The sequence below is a fragment of the Dermacentor albipictus genome, chromosome 5 (assembly GCF_038994185.2).
Source record: "Dermacentor albipictus isolate Rhodes 1998 colony chromosome 5, USDA_Dalb.pri_finalv2, whole genome shotgun sequence".
In the NCBI taxonomy this organism is placed as follows: Eukaryota; Metazoa; Arthropoda; class Arachnida; order Ixodida; family Ixodidae; genus Dermacentor; species Dermacentor albipictus.
In genome coordinates, this window is record NC_091825.1 from 125,448,614 (window position 1) to 125,470,337 (window position 21,724).

Below are 21,724 nucleotides of genomic sequence, written 5' to 3' on the forward strand. Positions count from 1 at the left end.
ATATCCCAATGTCGTCTATAAAAAGAATTCATCCATAGCGTTCCAATGAGCGTAACTTCAGTATTTTCTACACTTTATGCAAAACATTCATCCAATAGCAACAAATAAATAAATAAATAAGTCAATAAATAAATAAATAAATGTCCTTGTAAACATGAATAACTCGTAAGCGCGCGCGCGCACACACACACACACACACATACACACACATGCAAACACGTATTTGACTTCGTGCTTATCAGCTATGCATGTTTAAAAGGACTAGTACATACTAGTTTACAAAGGGTAGTATTCATGATTTAATCCCACATTTAAAAAGCTGTGATCGCTTTAATACTACTTACATGTTAGTGCGAAATCCTCCTAATTGGCCGCACATTTTGGGTAATAAGAGTTTTGCTAACACAAGTGGCTGACGCCTATTCCTAGGGACCAATCTAGTGTACCATCTTCTTTGTGAATAAGGGCCGCGATTAGCAAGCGGACAAAAGGCGCGAAAAGCGGGGGGATGTGGTGGCGTGGATGACAGAGAAAGGCCTTTCAAAAAGTTAACGCTTGCCTTCTTCAACAGCCGCCCGTATCGGCTAACAATGCAGTACTCTCACTCTGTTGAGCAATGTGAAAAGAAAAACACACGCAAGCTCTCCCTCTCTCTCTTTTTTTCCTACTGTTCTTTTGGTATAGCCATGGTACATGCGCGTGGCTGCGCATGTTTGCATACGCGAAGACTGTTACACCTGGCACCGCTGTTAAAGGCTTCACTGCGCTCCATGCAAGCCCTGTGCTGCCTCGGGAAAGTTTACCTCTTTGCAGGCTTTTACGTTTTATTTCACTCGTAGCTCTTTTGCACCTGTTCCTATTACTGTTACATTATTTAGAGTGAGGCGGCTTTCTCTGGGCTTTTCTAATGTAGCGTCGACAGCCGCAGAGGAGCGTTCCTCGTCGTAGAGTTTTCGAGGAGGCTTCCCGACGCCAGCTGCAAGGTGAAAGCGAGCAGTCGCATCCCAGCTTGGAAAGGACGACGCGGGACGCAGGAGGACAATGCGCGACTCTTGGAAGGCGTAAGCTCGGCGCGCTGTACAGACTAGGCAAACATAAACAAATGTTCGCGTGGCCTATGTTTGCTGCCTGGAAAATACCTTGGGAGCGGCAGACCTCACGTAAACGAATCTGATATATTAGGCGAGTTAAAGATATCTCGCTCGTATAGTCATTCCACTCACTCACTCACTCACTCACTCACTCACTCACTCACTCACTCACTCACTCACTCACTCACTCACTCACTCACTCACTCACTCACTCACTCACTCACTCACTCACTCACTCACTCACTCACTCACTCACTCACTCACTCACTCACTCACTCACTCACTCACTCACTCACTCACTCACTCACTCACTCACTCACTCACTCACTCACTCACTCTCACTCACTCACTCACTCACTCACCTCACTCACGAACAAATAAACAATCGCGCGCACACACAGATAGCTATTTTGTCTTTTTCACTTGATCTTTATCTGCCGATAACCACCTTGTAGCATTAGTAAACTAAACCATGGCTGATATAATGAAAGGATTCCTTTCGCTTGATTCTATTACTTTCTTGTCATCAACCATTCACGGCTGGCAAATATCATTCACAACGCCGGCGGGACGCCGCTCCGAACACTGACGAAGCGCGAGATACAATGGGAATATAATGTTCATATATTCACGGCCCATATTTCAACATAAATATCGTTACGAACGCCGCTGCCGTTCGGTATATAACGTCATTTGCGAGTGAAACACTGTCAATAAGTATTTCACATAATGCAGACAACCCTGCGATCACGTGAGCTCTCCACCACTATCTTTTCCCATTTATACTACAAACACTATAAACGCGGCTGGTCCACGTTGGATTGGAGGTCAATAACCTCCCAAATATATTTACTCTACCGGACTAGCCAGATGGACATTGTTAACGATGCACGTGTAACAACAATGTTTTAGAGTGAACGCGACGCACGCACATTTGTTGACATTTAAGGCCATGGTTAACCTCGGGAAAAACTCCGACGGATACAATGAACTTGTAATATACAGCCGGACCATCTCATGCACGCTTACCGAACCATGGACTTTTCCTTTAACCGTTTTCTATGGTAAACTAAGTAAGAGAGTTGCAGATCTATTTAGGGTAAAAATTGTTTACCGAGAACGCCGCTTGGCGTCTGATACTCGCACCTCGTTCGCCCTCTGTACACATTCAACCGGCTGTTTATACGCAACACCCATTCCCCCTTTTCCAGCAGGCGTATGGCCACCTGCATTCTATAGGGCTCTCTTCACTTGTTATACTCTTTCCAGGCAACGTGACAAGGTGTATTTAATGCCAACTGTTCGAGCTGCACTAAATCAACGAGTTCGCGTTCAGTGGGTGGAAAGTGAACGAAGAAAACGTAGCGCGATTTATGCTTTAATCACGTTTACGCTGTGACCCATTAATATCAAAAACAAAAGGAAAAAACTCAGGCGAACGTCATGAAAGTTCAACGAGGCAGTTCACGGTCGCCATCTGGAGCAAGTTGTTCTTGGCTAGCGTGTCACCGCCGAGACGCCTGAGCAAGCCGCCGTACCATGCGTAACCACCCAGAGTGAAGAGTATGCCCTGGCGTCCGTGCTGTAGCTTCGGGCGAAGGACGTGGTGTTAAAGGAGCCGATGTGTGGTTCGAGCTCCTCCTTCTTCAGTGCGCTCACGTCGACACTATCGTTCTTGATGTCCTTGATGTGGACGTTGACGGTCGCACTGGGCTTGCGACACTTGGTCGGTACGGTAGGTCTTGACGGGTTAGTCCATGTCGGAAAGCGAACCATCGTACTTGCGTTGGTGACGGTCACGTGAGACGCTGTCGGAAGGCGCCTGCTGACCACATTGGCTTTCACCCTCGCCACCCCGCCCAAGAACAGCGGGATCTGGACAAACGCGAGCGGTGCGAGTATGATGGTGCTGCCCACGCAGCAGAAGACCCACGCGATGAAGATCAGGCTGCGGCTGTCCGGCACTTCTTCGTCCACCCTGTTCTCCCGATTGCTGAAGAAGTCGTTCGGGGTCAAGGATTTCGCGGCAGCGGGATTCTCCGGTGGCCGCTCACTTTCGGGTGCCGGTTCGGGTGCAGCAGCGGTGGGACAAGGCTTGGCCATCGTCTGGATATAATCGCAGGACGAAGAGGTCTTGATGACCATGTGCTAGGGGACCAGGTCTTCTTCTTCCTCTTCGCTGATGTGACCGTAACGCCAAAGAGACGAAACATTTTTACTTCGTCTTCATTTCGAGGGGATTTGGGGCAAGCTGGTGCGGGGAATGAAAACTAAACAAAAGCAAATTGCGCAAAAGTGCGCAGCTGCGCAACGTCTACAGAAATCCACACCACCGAGGCACGACAGTTTATTTGTCAACTTGCTTTTCATCGCCCGACGGTGTGTTAGAAGTTGTAACTATCCACAACTAGCGCCACCACTACAGATGATAACGGCAAGACAGTGAGCAGCAACATTAAAAGCACACTAGGGTGCGCGCAGTGGGCTTAAGGAATCGGGGGTAACACATGACCGCTGAAGCCCGCCGTGTAATTTAGAACGCAGTGTAACGCCGGCATTCCAGAAGATTTGTTAGGGAACGTTTGCCATCATCATCACCATCATCATCATCATCATCTTAATCATAGTTACTGTTTTTGTTTATTAACTACAGATAAATGGAAAAGTAGGGTGCATTATAGCTGGAAATACCAACACATAGGTACAACGAACGCAACACAATGAACTTATAGGCTACCCCTTTCACAGCACAAAACGCACACACATACAAGCACCGAAAACAATCATAAGTCGCTAAAAAACGTACATATATGTTAGTAAAGAAAGAAAGCTGGCTATAAGTAGCGACCCATGTGCCCCAGAGTTAAGTATAATATAAGTTGATGTCCACTGTGCAATAAGGAACGCTTCACGGGGCGGTCATTGGAAAGGTCTACGGAATTTTAAAAAATCACCTGTGGCAGGTAACACAATTCTAGTCCTTGAATTAGCCAAAGAGGCGGACATTACTTGGACGAGAAATCGAAACGGATCATTAACGAAGTGATAAATATTCCCCCCTTAACTTCTTAATCAACTAATTTACGGTATATATTGCAATTTACGAATTGTAGCCGGTGGGTTTGGAAGGCATAATCACTATAAAAAAAATTTAAGAATGACTTAGGTTTCTACGTATGCGCCATCAAAAAAGCGGTAAAAACGCACGGTAACAACGTCGAAGCACGAAAGTAACTGGAACACCCATGTAATTTGTTGCACACTTTGGCAAGGAATATCTAGAAACTGATCTGATCCTGAAAATTCATTCTAAGTGTATATCCTTTGCGAGCTCACCGACTGCAATTAGTAAATTGCAATATGTGTCGCAACACAATTAATTAATCACTGGGAAGTAAATAAGTGCATTTTTTATTACTTGAATATGCGTTTCGATTTCTCATCCAAGTATTTTTCGCTTCTCTGAATAATTTTGCTCAAGGACAAGAATTAGGCTATCTGCCACAGGCAATTAAAAAAAGAAATGTTACACGCACATAATAACGCTATTGTTCAAGTACTCTTCAAAGCAAACACTCAATATCAGTAAAGTTCACAAAAAATGGACAAAATGAAACCAAATCACACCAGTTAGCGTGCTATCCACAAAGAAGTTCCCAGCAGAGCTGTCTAAGCGCGTCTCTGTTTAGCAGGGCATGCACCGTTAAACTGCTAGAACAAATAGTTCGGTTACAGGAAAGTTACTTCTATCCAAGTTGTCATGCAAAGAGTCCACACGCATTTTTCTGCGAAGTTTGTAACTGTCATACGAGAGGTGGCAGTTTAAAGCCTTATACTTGATTATATTTAGTCTACCATGTTCAATAGACGCCCAAGCACGTCTGTTGTAGATAGCATATGATATATATATATATGCTATCTGCAACCTGATATGTTTGGGCGTCTGTTCAACATAGTAGACTAAAGGCAGTACACCTATTAGAGGCTGTAGTGTATATGATGTTATTACGCCTTATTCTGCCAATAGAAGTTTACAATCTGGCAAAACCATCTCAAGACAGTTCCAAACTATCTCCAGCCTAAATTGAACATTAGGAAATACATATGCCTTAATCCCATCAAGTCTGTGAACTGGAGGCACGCATTCCTTTCGTAACCGCGTAAAGAAGCAAACTCTATCTATTTACGCCAACAAACACATGAGCCTTGAAGGAGATAGCCATGTTAGAAAGGCTCTAAGGGATGGGGACAAGTAAAAATAAAACTGTCGCTGTATAGCGTCGGGCCCTCTTCAATCAGCGTGCGCTTCTAACACGTTCGGTATATTGGGCTTTCGTCGCAAGCTAAACGGGTCAAACGAAGCGTGCAGGTTGATCATCTGTCGGGTCGCCCCAAACGAGATCCAATTTAGCGAAACAATACGCGACGCCTGCCTACCGCTTCGTCGTCATGGTCTTACGAAACACTGAAGCCACACGCGCGCTGATGCAGGAGATTGACGCTACAGGATTCGAGTGTGGCCTCGTCTGCAGCAATCTCCTTGTCGATATCTAAGGTTACCGCTTTTCACCAAGGCCTAGAGCCACACGTCAGGAATCGTGCTAACAGGGTACAGGATACAACTTTCCGCATCTGCGAAATAAACATGACGAAATAACTTCTTTTTTTCGCGTAAAGCATGGGATTGCATACAGCTTGATTCTGTCGCATGATTCTCAGCGCTACCTTGTGAGAAGTTGCAGTACGTTTATCCTTTAATGCAGACAATTGAGCGCGTTACGTAGAGACTACTGTCAAGAAAGCATGCCACCAAACGGTTCAATTTTGCCGAGGCATTTGCCATGATACTCTCTCACTTTGAAATAGTCGAAGCGACATTTCTGAGATGATCGCTCCACTGTATTCGCATTGCGCTGTTCCACCGGATGCAGTGGATGGCATCAGCGGCATTTTTAACACTGCAGCTTAAATTGTGGAAATTTAACATTCAAATTGTGTTTTCGCCATGTTTTTCTTTCACACTGGAAGTGAAGAGACGAAGTTCTTGAGGTGTTTAGCTTCACATTCACGCACTGTTTGAGACACCTTCACATGCGACCGCTGTAACAGCGAGGAGACCGCAGAGCACCTCCTCTGACACTGCACACAGTTTGGCGTTCAACGTATAAGCGTATTCACGGCGCTCTCAGCCAACTGGATGGTCGACCCTTTACAAAGACAAAGATTCTGGGTGCTCGGCCTTGTCCGTCATCAACCCAAAAAGCTACGCGTGATCGCATCACTCTTTTAATATCAACGGACCTGAATGTCGCTTGTAGACATCGTGCACCTTTAACGGTACGAGTGAACCACCTCTCTCTTCGGCTTCTCGTTCTTCATTTTTGCCCTCATCCCCCTTGCCCGCGCAGGGTAGCAAACCAGACGTCCATCTGGTTACCCTCCCTGCCTTTCCTTATTCCTTTTCCTCGCTCTCTCTCCAAACACCGTTAAACTGATCGCGACACAATTTCCCAGACCGTGTCCTTCCTGCATTATTTGTGAAAATGAAACGACCATGATTGATAGTGAAAGAATCAAGCATGCCTTCGCGGGTTAAGTAAGGATGTTAACTTCATATTGGTACAGAGAAGTCGCGAAAAAGCTACGTTCAGTGTAAGCGAACAATGTAATTTAGACGTGTCCAGGTAACGCTATATCTGTGCTCGAGGGACATTTAAACACTAAAATATCTTTTGGATGCACCATGATTAGTATGTAATGTTAAGCAGACAGTTTTATGAGAACTTGTTCTCATAGGCTCGCGCTTGCTAAGCAATAGGACTGAGTCGGGCTGCTTCCCTCTGCTTAGAGCCACCTCCTTAGACCTGGCGTTTTGTACGTAACTCCAGAGCCGTAATGCTTGCGAACGAAAGCAAATTGGGCAGACAGGTCGTGGAATGAGCAAAGAATGTCCAAGAAGAGAACGCGACGTCATTGATCGGAGTGAAGTGGGCCGGAAAGCTAGAACGCAATTCCCCTTGTCACCAGCCGACAGCACAATAGAAGCTGGCGAAAAGAATCGCTAAAGAGTGTACTATATAGGCTGTGGCTGACACACGAGCACCTATTGTGTCCTGCGAACAGAAGCTTTTCAGCATTAGTGAGTCAGTCTGGAAAAATTTTTCTTGGTTTCTCGTATCTCTGGTCACCGAGGGACGCAGGTGTATGGTGTTGGAGACGCAGAAATAAATAACAGTGAATGAGATAAACATTGAAATGGAACTGAGAATGCTGAAGCATGAAGCAGATGTCGCCAGGCAAGACAAAGAATTTGTTTCTGTCCATGCTCCGAATGAACATGGGGGAACGGTGGTGACCGTTGACCATTACTAAAGAATTTATAACTAGGATATTATGGGGGACCAGCTCTCGGTCACCCATCCTTTGTGTGGGGGCGTCGAATGACTTCTGCTTGTCGCTGGTGAGTGGGCGCAGACACTTGAAAGAGGAGACGCGGGGAGCTCTTTTGGGCCGGAAAGGTGAACTTTACACATTACACACACGTCACACGTATACAAAGTCACGTGTACCAGTTGTTTGCTCGTCGCACGTTCAATTATGACTCCTAGTGTTTCTGTATATGCCTTTGTGGTCATACACTACAGCTTAAGATTTGGGGGGCCTAACCAACTATTCCAGTTTCAAGCATAGTTATAGCATATGTTCTCGTCACCAACTATACTTGTAAGAACAATGTATAGTTTAACTCACCTTCTCGTGCGCCTGCAAACACAAACTTTTGTCGATGAAACCATTAGACAAAAGGAAATTTAGGTTGCGTCACTATAAAGTTCACTTCCCAGTAGCTTCTCCAGAAAAGTTTAGCGCTTCAGAACGTAAACCATTCTTGCATAGATCATTTGCTGTTATTTAAGATGCTGAAATTTGGAAACAACGTTTTTTGAACAGTTATGGTGATTGTCCCGCGACAAACACAATATGTCTACAAATATTCAGAATTTTCTGGTTAGTCAGGCTGCTCTCGCCTAATGCACGCACATACCTATTTCAATAAGTTTTCTCTTAAGCGTAGGGCCAACAGCTATCAAACATGAACTATACAATGAAAAATTGTAAGAGTTAAGTTTTTCATGTCACTATAATGTCTGCCATGTAAAGACGCTCGCACTCAGCCAGGCATGCATGTATATTGATGGGAAAAGAGTATTTCCTGTTTCTAAAGAAAAATGCAACTGTTCAGAAAAATAAATGAGGGCAGAATTTTCAATAAGCAAAGCTCAATTTCCAATACATAGCTTCAGTTACTTATTGGCCCAATGTTTACCCAAACATATTGCAGGGGAGTGTTCATAGACAAAACATTATGTTATTGTTAGAAAAATTGAGTCCAACGTGGAACATTTTCCTCTCCAATTATCATCTCTCTGTCTCTCCCTCGCATTACTCTAGTGAACAGTCCGTATATATATACATACATATATATATATATATATATATATATATATATATATATATATATATATATATATATATATATATATATATATATATATATACAGAGAGAGAGAGCAAAGAGAGGAAAGGCATGGAGGTCATATCCCGACGAGCGTCCCGTTTCCTACCCTACACTGGGAAAAGGCCGAACAGAAAGAAGAAAGTGGGATAGAGGGAACACTGTGTGTGCATGCAACAAAGTGCCTTGAAACCAGTCAGGTCCAAGCAAGTTCCCCACCGATACATTAGGCTGCCGTCATTCTACTCTATGAAGCTAATCTTGGTGCTTCCCCATAGCTGGTGATGCACGTTGAAGTCACCTGTGAAGACCAAGGAGCTACTGGTCGTCAGGAGTAAGTTGCAGTACGTGGCTGTGTACCGTTAAAGTAAACCCTAGCCTTTTTGACTTCAGTGTGAATAGAATGCAGCGGGTGAGCCATGATATTTACTCAAGACTTGCAAGTACTAAACTGAGAGCATCCAGCACTTGCATTGCACTTCCCCCTGACGGAGTGGGCAGGTTATTCAAGAGCATTCGAAAGGTATTAATCAGAGAGCGAAACACCATAAAGTCTAAGTGTTACCATGGCAAAAAAAGCCTAAGCTCTCCAGCGGTCGCTATATTCAAGCAGATTTTGCAACATCCTTATAGAAGGACGGAATTGCCTCTACGTAGAGTAACCGCGGTAACATGCGCATTGAAAAGCATGCACGAGACTGCACACATTGCAGTGTACAAAAGCAAAACGGAGAACTCGTTATACTGACGAAGACAAAACAACAGGCACACATTTCTTTCCTACATACACATCACTAAAGTAAAAGCAAAGACCTCTTTTCATTCATATTTTATGGTGGTTTAGACAGACCAAGGAGTATAATATCGAACATTCTGGCCTTTGCGCAAGGGTCGTATAATGGGCTACTGTAGAGATCAACGTGGTCGTCCATCCTTCCTCGTCATTGTATTCGTTTTTTGCTCGCGTTGATTCTCCAGCAACTCAATCTGAATCCGAATCTGTGCCTGGAACGAAACAGCAGTCCCATCACCCATCAATGAGCATGTCGTAGCGGGGCTGCAGCCCTCAAAATCTCAACGGCTGGTTTCATCGCTTCTTTTTCTTTTTTTTCTTGCAGCTACCTGCAATCGATTCTCCTGCAGCGCCACACGTCCCCTTCATATATATTGTCTAGCGCATGTACATTTATTAAAAGCAACAGCCTATCGTATACTTATGTTTCAAACTTCGGACCGAATAACAACCAAAAGAAAAAAGGAGGAGAAGGCAAGTCCGATATTTGAGTCAGAATAGCTCAGAAAGTGGTATGTCGAAACAGCTCGCTGAAGAATGTGGCAAACTGCTACATGAAACAGAAATAAAAACCTCCAGATTTTCGCAAAGTATTAGCAAACTAAACCTTCTGAATGCGCTTTTCGTGTATTTCATTCATTATGCCTTGTCGTTTTATGTCGTGAATTTCAAAAAAAAAAGATAACATTGATGGCACCACGTGGCCTAAGTGCCCTTCTGCTCGGCAGTCTGCCGTTTCAAATCGCGGTGACATCGAGTGAGCGCAGCGCGAATGCTAAGCGCCGGGATGAGCCTCTGAGATCTCTGGTCTGAGGCAACGCTTCGCGCCAAAGAGAGAAATCAGAGACAGGAGGCAGTAATGTTAACCAGAAATGCGCCTGGTTTGCTACACTATGCTATTTGATATTCGCCTCCGCGCCAGAGATTTCAGACGCGATGTAGCAGCAGGCAATGCCAATTTGCGTAGCTTTGCCGATTTGCGCTACATTCAGCTGCGAAGTCTGTTCTCACATTAGAATGCCCATTTCCCGCGAGCTAGACCAATCTTCGAAACCGGGACGTTATGATTTTTTTAAGCGTATAAGCATTATAGCGCGAGCACCGCTCTTGTCTGACCCATACGAAACCACGTGTGTGGATTCGTACGTGGTGCGTATGAGGCTTCACACATAATGTGGTGTGAAATCAGCACGTGTGTGCCTTGACACACACCCGGGCACACGATTCCGCATTACAGAAGCAATACGTACAATTACTAGTTCAAAGCAAACAATCAAACAAACAAACAAACAAACAAACAAACAAACAAATAGTTATTTAGACATTTCCTCTGCTAGACGAATGCGGAGACTCGGATATCACCACCGCCTAAAAGTTAAAGCACTGTGCCCTATAGTAGGCCACTATATCTGTCTTTCTTTTTTTTAATTCTGGCCTTCGCACACCCCGCAAATCGAATGTTTTGTAGCGCGGCTTTCTAACGCTACGTACATTCTGCGACCATACTTTGCTTGTCCTGAAAACGTGAAACAGAAATACGGTAACAACGCGTTCACCGATTTAGAATATGCAGCTTATCGACCCTCTGACTTCGCCCGTGGTAACCAAATTACACTGCGGTGAAGTCACCATGGAGACTGACGAATAAAACACAGATAGTCATCATGCGGCACTTGCCGTTGCATGCCGTTCACAAAAGGAATAAGACACAGAGGGAAAAAAAAAGAAGAACAAGGCACCTGCAGCGGTTACAGGTCGTACCATGCCATCCCCAATGAGCACTTGATTCGCGAGCGCAGAATTCTTTAAGTATTGTGTTAATAGGGGAAAGGCATTCATATAACTATTCGAGTCTTGCTTTAGGTAGTAATCTTAGGTTTCGTGAAAGCGTGCGATGCCCCACTATTTCGAGGAGAGAGAGAGAGAATAGAATTTATTGATAGGAAAGACAGAGAGGTCGACCTGAACTGGTGCCCTTTTCCGCTAGCTGATATGTACTGAGAGCGCGTGCACTGGCTGGCGTGGAGGAGCCAACCTGAAATGAAATTTCCAAACCAGGTGAGGCACTGTGTGAAACGAAAGCGCAGCGATGTCACGAGACTGAAGACGATCTATGACGCATGTCGAGGGAAGAATGGTGATGACAGGGGCACGCACAAAAACGCGCGGCACGTATCAAGCAACACTTCGGGATTCTGTACTTACTGCGTCACAGTGGGACATGGCAGTTCTTGAGGATTGGCCAAAAATGGCCACACCCCCTCCCCCCTCTCCCCCAGCGACTCACACCGAGAGACCAAATGAAAATAAGGCAAATCAAAGAATACGTTAAATATAATTCGCCCTTCTATTAAAAGAGAGGCGTGCTTTAGGATGCGTGTGAGCCGACATTATACTTTCAGGTTTAAGTAGAAAGTTATCTTTTGTTACGCAGAATAGAGGTTCGCATACTTCGGCAGCATACAAGGGTTATATAAGCCAGTTCACTGGTACTTAAATTCATGGCACATGTATTTTTTATGGATATATCCGCAAACATTTAAGCATTACGCGACTGTGCTCACTTGATCCAACATTAAGTCTTCGAGCGCCATCACAGCTTCGCCGTAAAGACGCCACGCTTTTATATCGACTTTGGTTGGGCGTTACCTTTACTAAAGCCTATGCCTTCCGCATAGGGATGACCGACACCCAAACCTGTGACCACTGCGGCCATGAAGAATTAATTGGCCATATTTTGTGCGCCTGCCCGCAGTACACTCCACAGAGGGCATGCCTTAGCCACGAACTTGACCAACTGGACGACCAACCACTATGCGAAAAAAGAATTCTGCAACATCGAAAGGACCTACCGTCACAGAAGAAGGCCGTGCAAGCGCTTTTTCGCTTCTTGCGATCTACCGGCCTGTGTGAACGACTTTAACTGGAACGCCTTTTGTGTGTGTGTCTCCATGTGTGCGTGTTCCTTTTTTTTTGCGTTTTCCTCTCTGTCATCTTTCTAACCCCTATCCCCCACATCCCCAGTGTAGGGTAGCGAACCGGAGACTCATATCTGGTTAACCTCCCTGCCTTTCCTCTTCATTCTCTCTCTCTGATCTATGCAGCCACCTCATTCGTTCCGCATGAGACTTTCCAAAACAGCATCACATTCGCTGCGACCTAGCGGATTTTGTTCGCAGAACCGCAGTTTACATCCGGTAGACAACCATGAGCTTCTTGCGTGATGTCTTCTTCCACATATACACACATTAAACGAATTTATTGTTCTCTTTTTATTCGAAGACGGTGATAATGTACATGAAATATTAGTCAAGTTATTCAGCTTGTCAGTTATCTTTGCTGTGTGTATTTACGCAGGAGAGAAAACGAAAGCGCGCACATCACAGATAACCTTATTTACTTAGCGTTATTACTAAAACTATCATTTAAAAAATGAAACTAAATAAAAAGAAAACAAGCTCACACAAACAATTTATGTACGAGTACAAAGAGCGCGACTGCAATGCAGGTTTCAAGAAATGCCGTAAGGTGTACATCACAGTCATTCAGGAGCAATCTGTGAGGCCAGAAGCAAAGAAATAACATAATAAAAATGCTACGTGTTGGCTACTCTCTCGGACACGCCTCCACACGACGCTCGCAGTAACAGTGGTGATGCACAGAGGTGCTTAAGAGAGAGAGAGAGAGAGAGAGAGAGGAAAGGGCGTGTTAGCCAGATACACGTCTAGTTTGCTAGCCTGCATTGAGGTGAGTCAATAAGTGTGGGTGAAATGTACAACAACAACAAAAACGTCCGTGGAAGAACTGAGATTGCGTTTCTCAGCTCACGTGTCCGTGTTAAAACGATGTGGCCTAGAGTACACAAGCGCGTGACCGCAACTATGTAGTCGCTGCGAAACAAGATTGCGGGTGCAAGCGTCATTAAACTCGCGAGGTCGTCAACAAGCGCCAATTTGGGGACCCTCGCTGGCGCAAAAATAGGCTACAGCACAAGCTGCAACGTAGCTGAAGTCGACGTTAACATGTTCACTCTTACATTTTACAGCGAAGCTATACGTATATAGCTACCCTCCGGCGGTGGAAAATGTCCGTCCACCACGAAGTTTTCGGCTCCAGTTGCTCGCGAATGTTCTGTAGCTCTCGATCTAATGTAGATACCTTGGAAAACTTATAGTGAAATTGGCCGCTAAGACGACTCTATCATTACGCCGAGTTTTATCTACTTTTCCTAATTACGTAGTTCCCAGTGAAGTTGTAAACATTGTGGAATTCCCTTCTGCCACGCCGCGGTACTTGCACACGTTAGTATTTAATAAAATAGGAATAAATCACTCCACGGTCAAAAACTGCATTGGTTGTCTGTTCCTTCAATAATAATAATAATAATAATAATAATAATAATAATAATAATAATAATAATAATAATAATAATAATAATAATAATAATAATAATAATAATAATAATAATAATAATAATAATAATAATAATAATAATAATACCTATATATATATATATATGGTAGATATAACGTGCATCGATTGAGATAAAACAAACCACAGCTTCGCTGCTTATCCGTCTTCACAGGCTGGAAGCGCTGATGAATTTTTTTATGTGCCAGGTATATATTTACCACAAACAAGGGTGAGAGAGAGAAAGACCGGCTAGGAGGTTGACTACGGCAACAGCTAGTTGGTTGCCCTACATGTTTTAACGAACTTAGTATGCACTCAGCGTAGTCTGAACACAAGCGAACAGCCTTGTTCTGCGATATTGGGCAATCGTACATCAGCGGCTTCCTCCTTCCCTGTTTATACTTAACAGGTAGCAAGAGCCTTCTAAACGGGACCAAAAGTGTAACCGCAATATGGTACAACAGGAAGGCAAACTTTAGGGCCCTAAATGTACATAGCTGTTGAGACTTGCCCATAAATTTCGCGGCCATTAGCAACGTTAAACGTGCTTGCGGTCATTAACTTACCGCTTGAAGCCATGCGATGGCGTTCAGAAGGCGTGATAGCGTACCCGCGGCCATTACACATGACAGGGCCTGACTTATGTCACGATGATGCTGTGCTCCGCTGAAAGGTGACCGCAGAGGAGGTTCCGCAACCACCCTTTTTTTATGAGGAAACGTGGCCAGTTGGCTTCGATTGGTGCACATATGCGGCTAAGGCAACAACTAGAAGAAAAAAAAAACACCTTCTCTATCGCGCCTGTTGCAGTTATATTGCTCGGTAACAGTGCCGCATTTTCTGTCTTGGAGACAAGCACTTGCCCTTCTGCTACTACGTCATGTTTCAGCCGCAAAGAACGGCGTCCGCGTCACCGATTTGCCTAGTTGGCGCAAAGAGGACGCCACTACGGCCACGAATATTTGGGACTCGCCAGCCATGGTGCCCGTGGTCCCTGGAAATAGGAAGAGGAGTATGTAAGCTAGGAGCGGATCCACCTTTGAAGGAAGAAGTAGAACTAGCCTCTTCAGAGGCGTGCCTACTATTAATGCCCCCGAGCGTATTCCAAATCTCGTTATACATGCTCGAATGCCGTCATATTCACTGCGGAGGCGACATTTCCTCCTTCACGGACTCAATTAATCTTCATATGATAATTAAGTTCTGCGTTTTTGAAGACGGAAGGTTTTTTAGTCGGATGCACGTAGGGAAATTCAACACCTCTTCAAACATTCTAGCGCACGCCCGCACGAACGAAAAAGAAGAAGATGGGGAACCAAGGGGCCTTATTAGTGTTGTCCTATGAAACCAAAAGACACTGACACCAGGGAAAGCACAGGGAAGATTACTTGCTTTAATTGAAATGCGTGGGTTAAGGCCGTGACCTGTGGCGGCGGCTAACATTCGCATGCCTAGACAGTGTTATAACACTCAGAAAGTGCATGGAAAAACGGCGCCGTGCACTGCAAATGAATTATTTTGCAGTGCGGTAGCTACAAAATGGTATAAGCATAGTACGAGTAATGCGAAGGCATAGGTTTGTATCCTACCAGAGGACAATTGTCTCTTTCTCCACTTCCATGTATACTGGTTTATCATTTATACATTTAAACTAAAACAAGTTATTCGCTCCATGCTTTCCGTGGTGTCATTGTCTGTTGGCTTGAAATGATTGTGACACACTCACTCTCTCTCTCTCTCTCTCTCTCTCTCTCTCTCACACACACACACACACACACTGTTCAAAACAATGTTTACATCCTAGCACCCTTGTGCTGGTCTTCACACATCCACTGACGACCTTCAAAGTTCCACGAATCTGCCGAACCATTTCCGTGGGTCGAACTGAGGAGTCCGGGGGCAGAGAGGCCCCCGACGAATCCAGTGACAGCTTTGAAATTTCCACAGAACTGCTGACCCCTTGCCGTGGAATCCGGTGGTGTGCAACTTCGACTTCTCCCACCACGAAAAAGGAAGGCGATGCGGTTGGCGTCAGCACCTGCCTAGCCTCGTCCCTGCCGTCGATGGGTCGCCCAATGGGATTTAATGCAGAACCTGTTCCATCGTTAGGAGAGAGAGTCGCCACCAGCCGCGCCGTCGGCCTGGAGCACAGTTCGGCACCGCTACTTGTATGCCATTCCATTACCGGCTATATGTACATATTGCATAAAGCTTTTGGTCACCTCTTCATCTGTTCCAAGAGTCCGTCTCTCAACCTCGACCCTGAGTCGCAATACCAGGTCTCTTCGGAGAGTGCGATTGATCACTCTTTAGCAGTCAAATGCTGACTCACTGAGTGACGCAGCTTCATCTACTATGTAGGTTATCGTGTTTCATGCCTACTATGGACGCGGTTACGAAATTTATCGTACTTTTACTCCAGTTTTACGTACAATTGAGCACAGGTAATGATTATGAAGTGTTTGAAAACTATTCGGAATATATTCAAACATGACGAAAGTGAAAATTATACTTGAAGACCCAATTAAACAAGAAAATATTTGATTCGTTATCAGAAAGCATCCAATATTCGCACACTCCTACTCGCTGGCCAGGAAAGTTTTGGCGGAAGGTAAACGCAACAGTCATACAGTTGGTCGAGGTCATAGGCGGTAGCAACAGTTAGTAATACAGAGCAATGCAACAAAAACAGCGGTTCCTTCTCCCGCCGCTGACGTTTCTACTTCGTTACTCTTGATTTCTACAGGCCGGGTTCTCGTCGTGGTTCGTTAGCCGAACTACAAGACAAGGGCGCTCCCGAAGTCATTGATGGCTGGTCTTCTGGCCTTTATCACCCTCTGAGGAGCCTACAGTTTCTTCGCTCATTGCTCCTCCCGATACAGGCCACTTGTTTTCTTTTCTGTTAGGAAGAGGAAGGCATCTTTTTTCAACTACAGTTTCTACTCTGTTTCCGCTTCATGAATCCTGACTCTTTTCTTCTTTCAAGCTCGGAGTTCGGACGTAGATGAAGAAGGCCTGAGGATGTTAGAAATATGTGTTTTTTTTTTTGCTCATCCTTAGTCACACGGTAATGACAGCCTCGAAAACAAAAGTCGAAAATAAACGAAAAGAATGTCATTTAGAGATGATGCTTCCTCTCTTTTCTAACGCACCAATGCGGACAAGGCGTGAACGGAGGAGATAGAATGGTCTCGCACGAAAATACAAAAAGAAAACGAGTCGCAAAGAGTTGATATCCGGAGGGCCATCAGGCTGTGAGAAAGGAAATCGGACCCTTCGAGTGACCTGAGCAAAACCTGGACGCCGCTGCACACCATTGAAAATGAATGGGCGGCACTCTTTTTTATTTTATTTTTCCCCGAGGAGACACATTGTCTTTTTGTCAGAGATTGTTGCTATCAAAGTCAACTGAATGTAGCTATAAGCTGCCGTACACTCGTACGGGCTCTCAGATATTCAGCCGGTTGTTTCCTTGCTCTCTTCTTATTCCAATGCATAATAAGTTTATGTTCTCATGTTGTTATTTAAAAGGGTTCGCTAGGGAGCAATTAATACCTTGCCACAGTGGTCTAGTATAATTCCAAGCTTATTTTGTGATTGTATCAGAACACTCCTGAAAGTGTACAACAGTTACGACGAAACACGCTACGCACACCGGCTTTGTAAGCTTACTAATGCAAATGAAACGCCCACTGAACGTAAAGTTTTGTAGCTGGGAAAGCAAGTTGGGTAAACCTTGTTGGGGGCATTGCGAATATTGATATTTGCACAACGTTACGAAGACGTAGGTAATTAAAGCGTAGAGGAGGATTAAAAGAGAGCGCGAGAGTGTCCAAAAAACGCAGGACATAAATGAGCGCTGAAGCTAGGTTTCATGTGCACAAGAGCCATTTCACGTGATGTACCAGCTCGGTGGAAATCATGCATTCGAGCCGAACGTCCAGTTCGCTCCAGACACTCCAGAGAAAGGGATCTCAGTCACTACAAAGTCGAACATGCCCAAACTGCAAGAAAAAGTAAACGGACTAGAACAGCTTACTCTCAGGAACCACACAACCTTGAAGTACAGTCCTCAGAAGTAAGCTCATTATCCAAAGATTTAAGTCTCATATCGAAATCAAGAGAGTCACGAAGCACTTATCCAGCTCTTGTTTGGCATCTTTCTTCATTCAGTTATGTTCACAACCAGTTTTTTCTTTTCTTCTTTTTCTAAGCAACATCTTCGCGTATAAGCTTTTTTAAAAACTATTTGTTGATATCGAGCTCAGCCGATCTCGGACCCGGCAGCTGCCACCAGATGTCACGCGCGTAGTCCTGACGCATTCACCGGGTCACTCGAAACAGGTGTGCTTCGAATTGTTCGTAGGGTAGGAACGAGTGGGATCCTTATGAGGAGTTTGGAGGCACCATAAGCAAAACTAGTCTATTTTTAAGCCGATGAACGATTATTAATAGCCTATCATTACTATTCTACTATTAATATCATTCTCCCTTTTACTTAAGCACAGTTGCAGGCCAGACACAAAGCTCCTCAGGCCGCCTACCTCTCTGGTTTTCTCACTTTAAAATACTCTCTCCCTCTCTTGGAGGACCTTCTACTCAACGCTGTTAACCCTTTAACTGGCAAGATAAGAAATACGTGACCTGGAATGTTTTTATTGCTTTATTTCTTTTGATATTGTTTAAATACATGCCAAATGAAGCATGAAAGGGTTTCTCTGAAAATTAAGTGACATACATCGGGTCGAAAATATTGTTGACCAGCTGATTAGAGACCAATGCGTGGTCCACAACTTGCGTTTGGTGCATGCTTTGACAAGGTAAATGTATGTTCTTGAGATCCACCTCAAGAGAGAAAAAATAATAGCTTTCCTAAACAAAGGAAAAAAGAAGATTATCATTAGCGATAATATGACTACCACGTCCGCTAAAACGATACCGACTAAGTCTTCGACTTTTGTCACCAAAACATCTGCTGCTGCTCACAGTTGACATTTTTGTGATTAGCACTGTTGAAAAGGTACATAAATTAACATAAATTAAAAGGCACAGACTAATGTTTTGTTTTGTATAGATCTTGCAGTTATTTTTGTAAGGTCCACAATATTGTTGAGTTGCCTAGTTGAAGGGTTAAAAAGATGATATTGCGAATACTGGTTGTCCCCCTTTTCAAGAACGTCCGATTGGTCACTATGTAAGATCTCTGCACGCAGCCTACATGCGCATTTTTCTCGGTGAAAATAGCTACGTTTGATCTTTCTTCGTTTTGTTTATGTGATTTGTGGTTAACTTCAAGAGCTGCGTTTCCTACTCACAATTAGAAGCAGCTGATCTATACAGGTCAAGTTCTATCATCTTCTTTGCTTGAAAGGCAGAAAACTGAGTAAGTCGGTAGGTATTCGTCGTGCGAAAGCGGCAGTCGTACAAAACAGGGACACCGGAGGTACGCCTTTAGCTCTCTACGGTCGACGTTCTGAACACCAGCCTTTTCAAATAATATTTCTCCATCGCGTAATTAACGAAAACTTAAGCATTCATAGTTCATCGCACAAGTCTGCCTGACAGTGACTAAAAGAAGGAGACATATTTGGAAGAGTGAACCAGTTGCTGAAAAAAAACGTAAAACCACATAAAAGACCGAAGCTGAACGGTGTTTGTTGCTGACGGCTATTGCGTATCTTCCGTCATCGCCAGTCCTATAGCGTAGACGTCACCAGTTCGCAAGAAACAATTACGTGCAACTCATTGAGAGACATGGTGTTAGCGATGTTCACTCTGGCATCGAAAGAGGAACGGGGTAGGGGCGGGTGCGTTACGATTCTTGGCGTGCAAAGCTACTGACGCTGCTGTTACGATGCAGTGACTTCTATGTTCTTCTTCTGTCACATATACCACTGCTTGTTTTGTTTTTTCTTTTTATGGTGATGATGGAGCATAGACGGCTCAACACACGGTTATGCGGGACTATCGATTCACAAACCGTGCCACCGCCGTACGCATTCATCAGTGTCGGTGGCAACTCGGACTTCTTCACGGCTCAGGTGAATAACATTCTATACCATGCCTCTATTTGGGGGAAGCTGCAATTGAAAAGGAAAAGGAAAACATGGGTGTTGGCGAGCGACATTAAAATGAGCAGCAGATTGGCGCACACATGGAGAACAGGTCGCTGTGACGTTGAACTGTTCACGGTACTTGCAAAACCACGTATAGGCGTAGTTTATTGGACGCTTTTAAATTTTGTATTTTCTGGTTGCACCAAGTGGCCCTTCGCGTGGTGCAAGTTAGGCTATTGCTAGAGTTATGGCTAGCAGTCGAAAAAGATTATAGTAAGGATCACTGGGGGTAAACATTTTCTGAAGAGTATCCTGTTAACGTCTTGTGGACGAATACGCAATGCCATAAAGCGAGACATGGTAATGCCTCAACGATTTTAACGCTTATCGCAAGGTGACATCTGTTTCAAAACAAGAAACGTGAATCCATGCATTTACTCGAGTCCAACTGGAGGGCTTATGTCTGGAAAACAACTAAATCATCCGAGGACACCTAAGCACTTATGAGTTGTGAATGCGAGAGCATTAATGTCCAATTGAACGTCGCCGAGCGGTCCTTCCAGTTATAAACTCCAAGCGGGCAAGCAAGCGCGTTGACATGCTGGGTCAGCACCTCCAAGATAGCACAAGGACGGTGCGCTTCGATCCGTGACGTCATGCCACGTTGCCCGACTGCCATACAATCTAATGGGGAGGCTCCATAGTAAGCCACCGCGCTTTTGACGTCACCGCTTTCGTCACGCTGGGCGTAGCGATGGAAATTTCTGTCCAAATAGCTAGATGTGATACAGCAGAGTGCACAGGCCTGCGATCTAGAAGGCGCTGGTTTAGTCTGGTGGATAAGATACACGGCTTCTGAGCGTGGGGTCGCAATTTCGGAACTCACTACCGCCAACGTTTTTCCTGTCGTAGATATTTTTTATACATTAATTGCATTATAGCGATTACCGAGGCGAAGTTAGAAAGCAGGCGAGAGCTTGTGCACTCAAGGAACACGCATATAGCACAGGCTTCCGAAAGCGAGGGTGACGTGACGTCTTGGGAATGCCCTCTCCCTTCACGCAACACCTGTCGCGCCAGCAGGCTTTCCCTCTCGCCTACTCTGCTCTGTCGAGACGTGCACGTAACACGGCGCCGCAGCCGATATGAATTTAGGTGCCATTTATCTGCTACAGACGCCGGTTTTTTCGCTCAATGGGCCATTTGATGTTGTCGCATCAATGAGCTCAGAAGAGAGCTGTACTGCAAAATTTAACCATGCGGACGAGGACGAAACCCGAAATGCGGATGTTATCAATATGATCGCATATCATTACCTGTGCCAGAATCGCAGCAGCGGTAGCGGGCATGGCATTATATGCTACTAACAGCATGAATCGCAGCCCTCTAGAGTGATCCGTCGTGCTTGTTTTGTTGTTTTTTTTTCTCATGTTTGTTGATCGAGGGCCCCCGGCCAGGGATCGTGCTTCCATGTATGCATGTGATTACGGTGATTGAAAACAACAGCAGCCCAATCACACCCCGATGCGTGTTTACTTTGACAAGCAGAGAGTTTGTTTTCCTCGTTTTTATTTACTTATTTTTTTTTTCAGAAGCACCGTCAGCACTAACTTTCTAAGTGGCGTCCGCAGACACTGGTGATTGATAGGTGAGAAACTATCGTGTGTCTTGGTTAAAGAGAAACAGAAGACCCGGTAGCGCGTCTCCGACGTCGAGAGTTTGATTGCATTAGAAATCTCAACTGATCAACTGAGGGTGTAAAATCAACTGAGGGTGAAATCAACTGAGGGTGTAACACAGCTTCGTGTATGTCGGAAATAAGCTGGGGAAAAACACAGATGATTAGCATATTGATGCA

General features: G+C 44.7%; 1 protein-coding gene across 8 annotated transcripts in view; it reads right to left on the reverse strand.

The window, feature by feature from the left end:
- LOC135913959 (uncharacterized) overlaps positions 1–21,724 on the reverse strand; it is a 614,840-nt gene that overhangs the window by 409,307 nt on the left and 183,809 nt on the right. The window contains exon 4 of one of the 8 annotated variants that reach the window (XR_010568174.1): positions 9,484–9,609. The exons of the other annotated variants lie outside the window; for them this stretch is intronic. The gene's annotated coding sequence lies outside the window, so the exon portion shown is untranslated. Of the gene's footprint in view, positions 1–9,483; positions 9,610–21,724 lie in introns of those variants that run through there. 8 annotated transcript variants of the gene reach the window in all.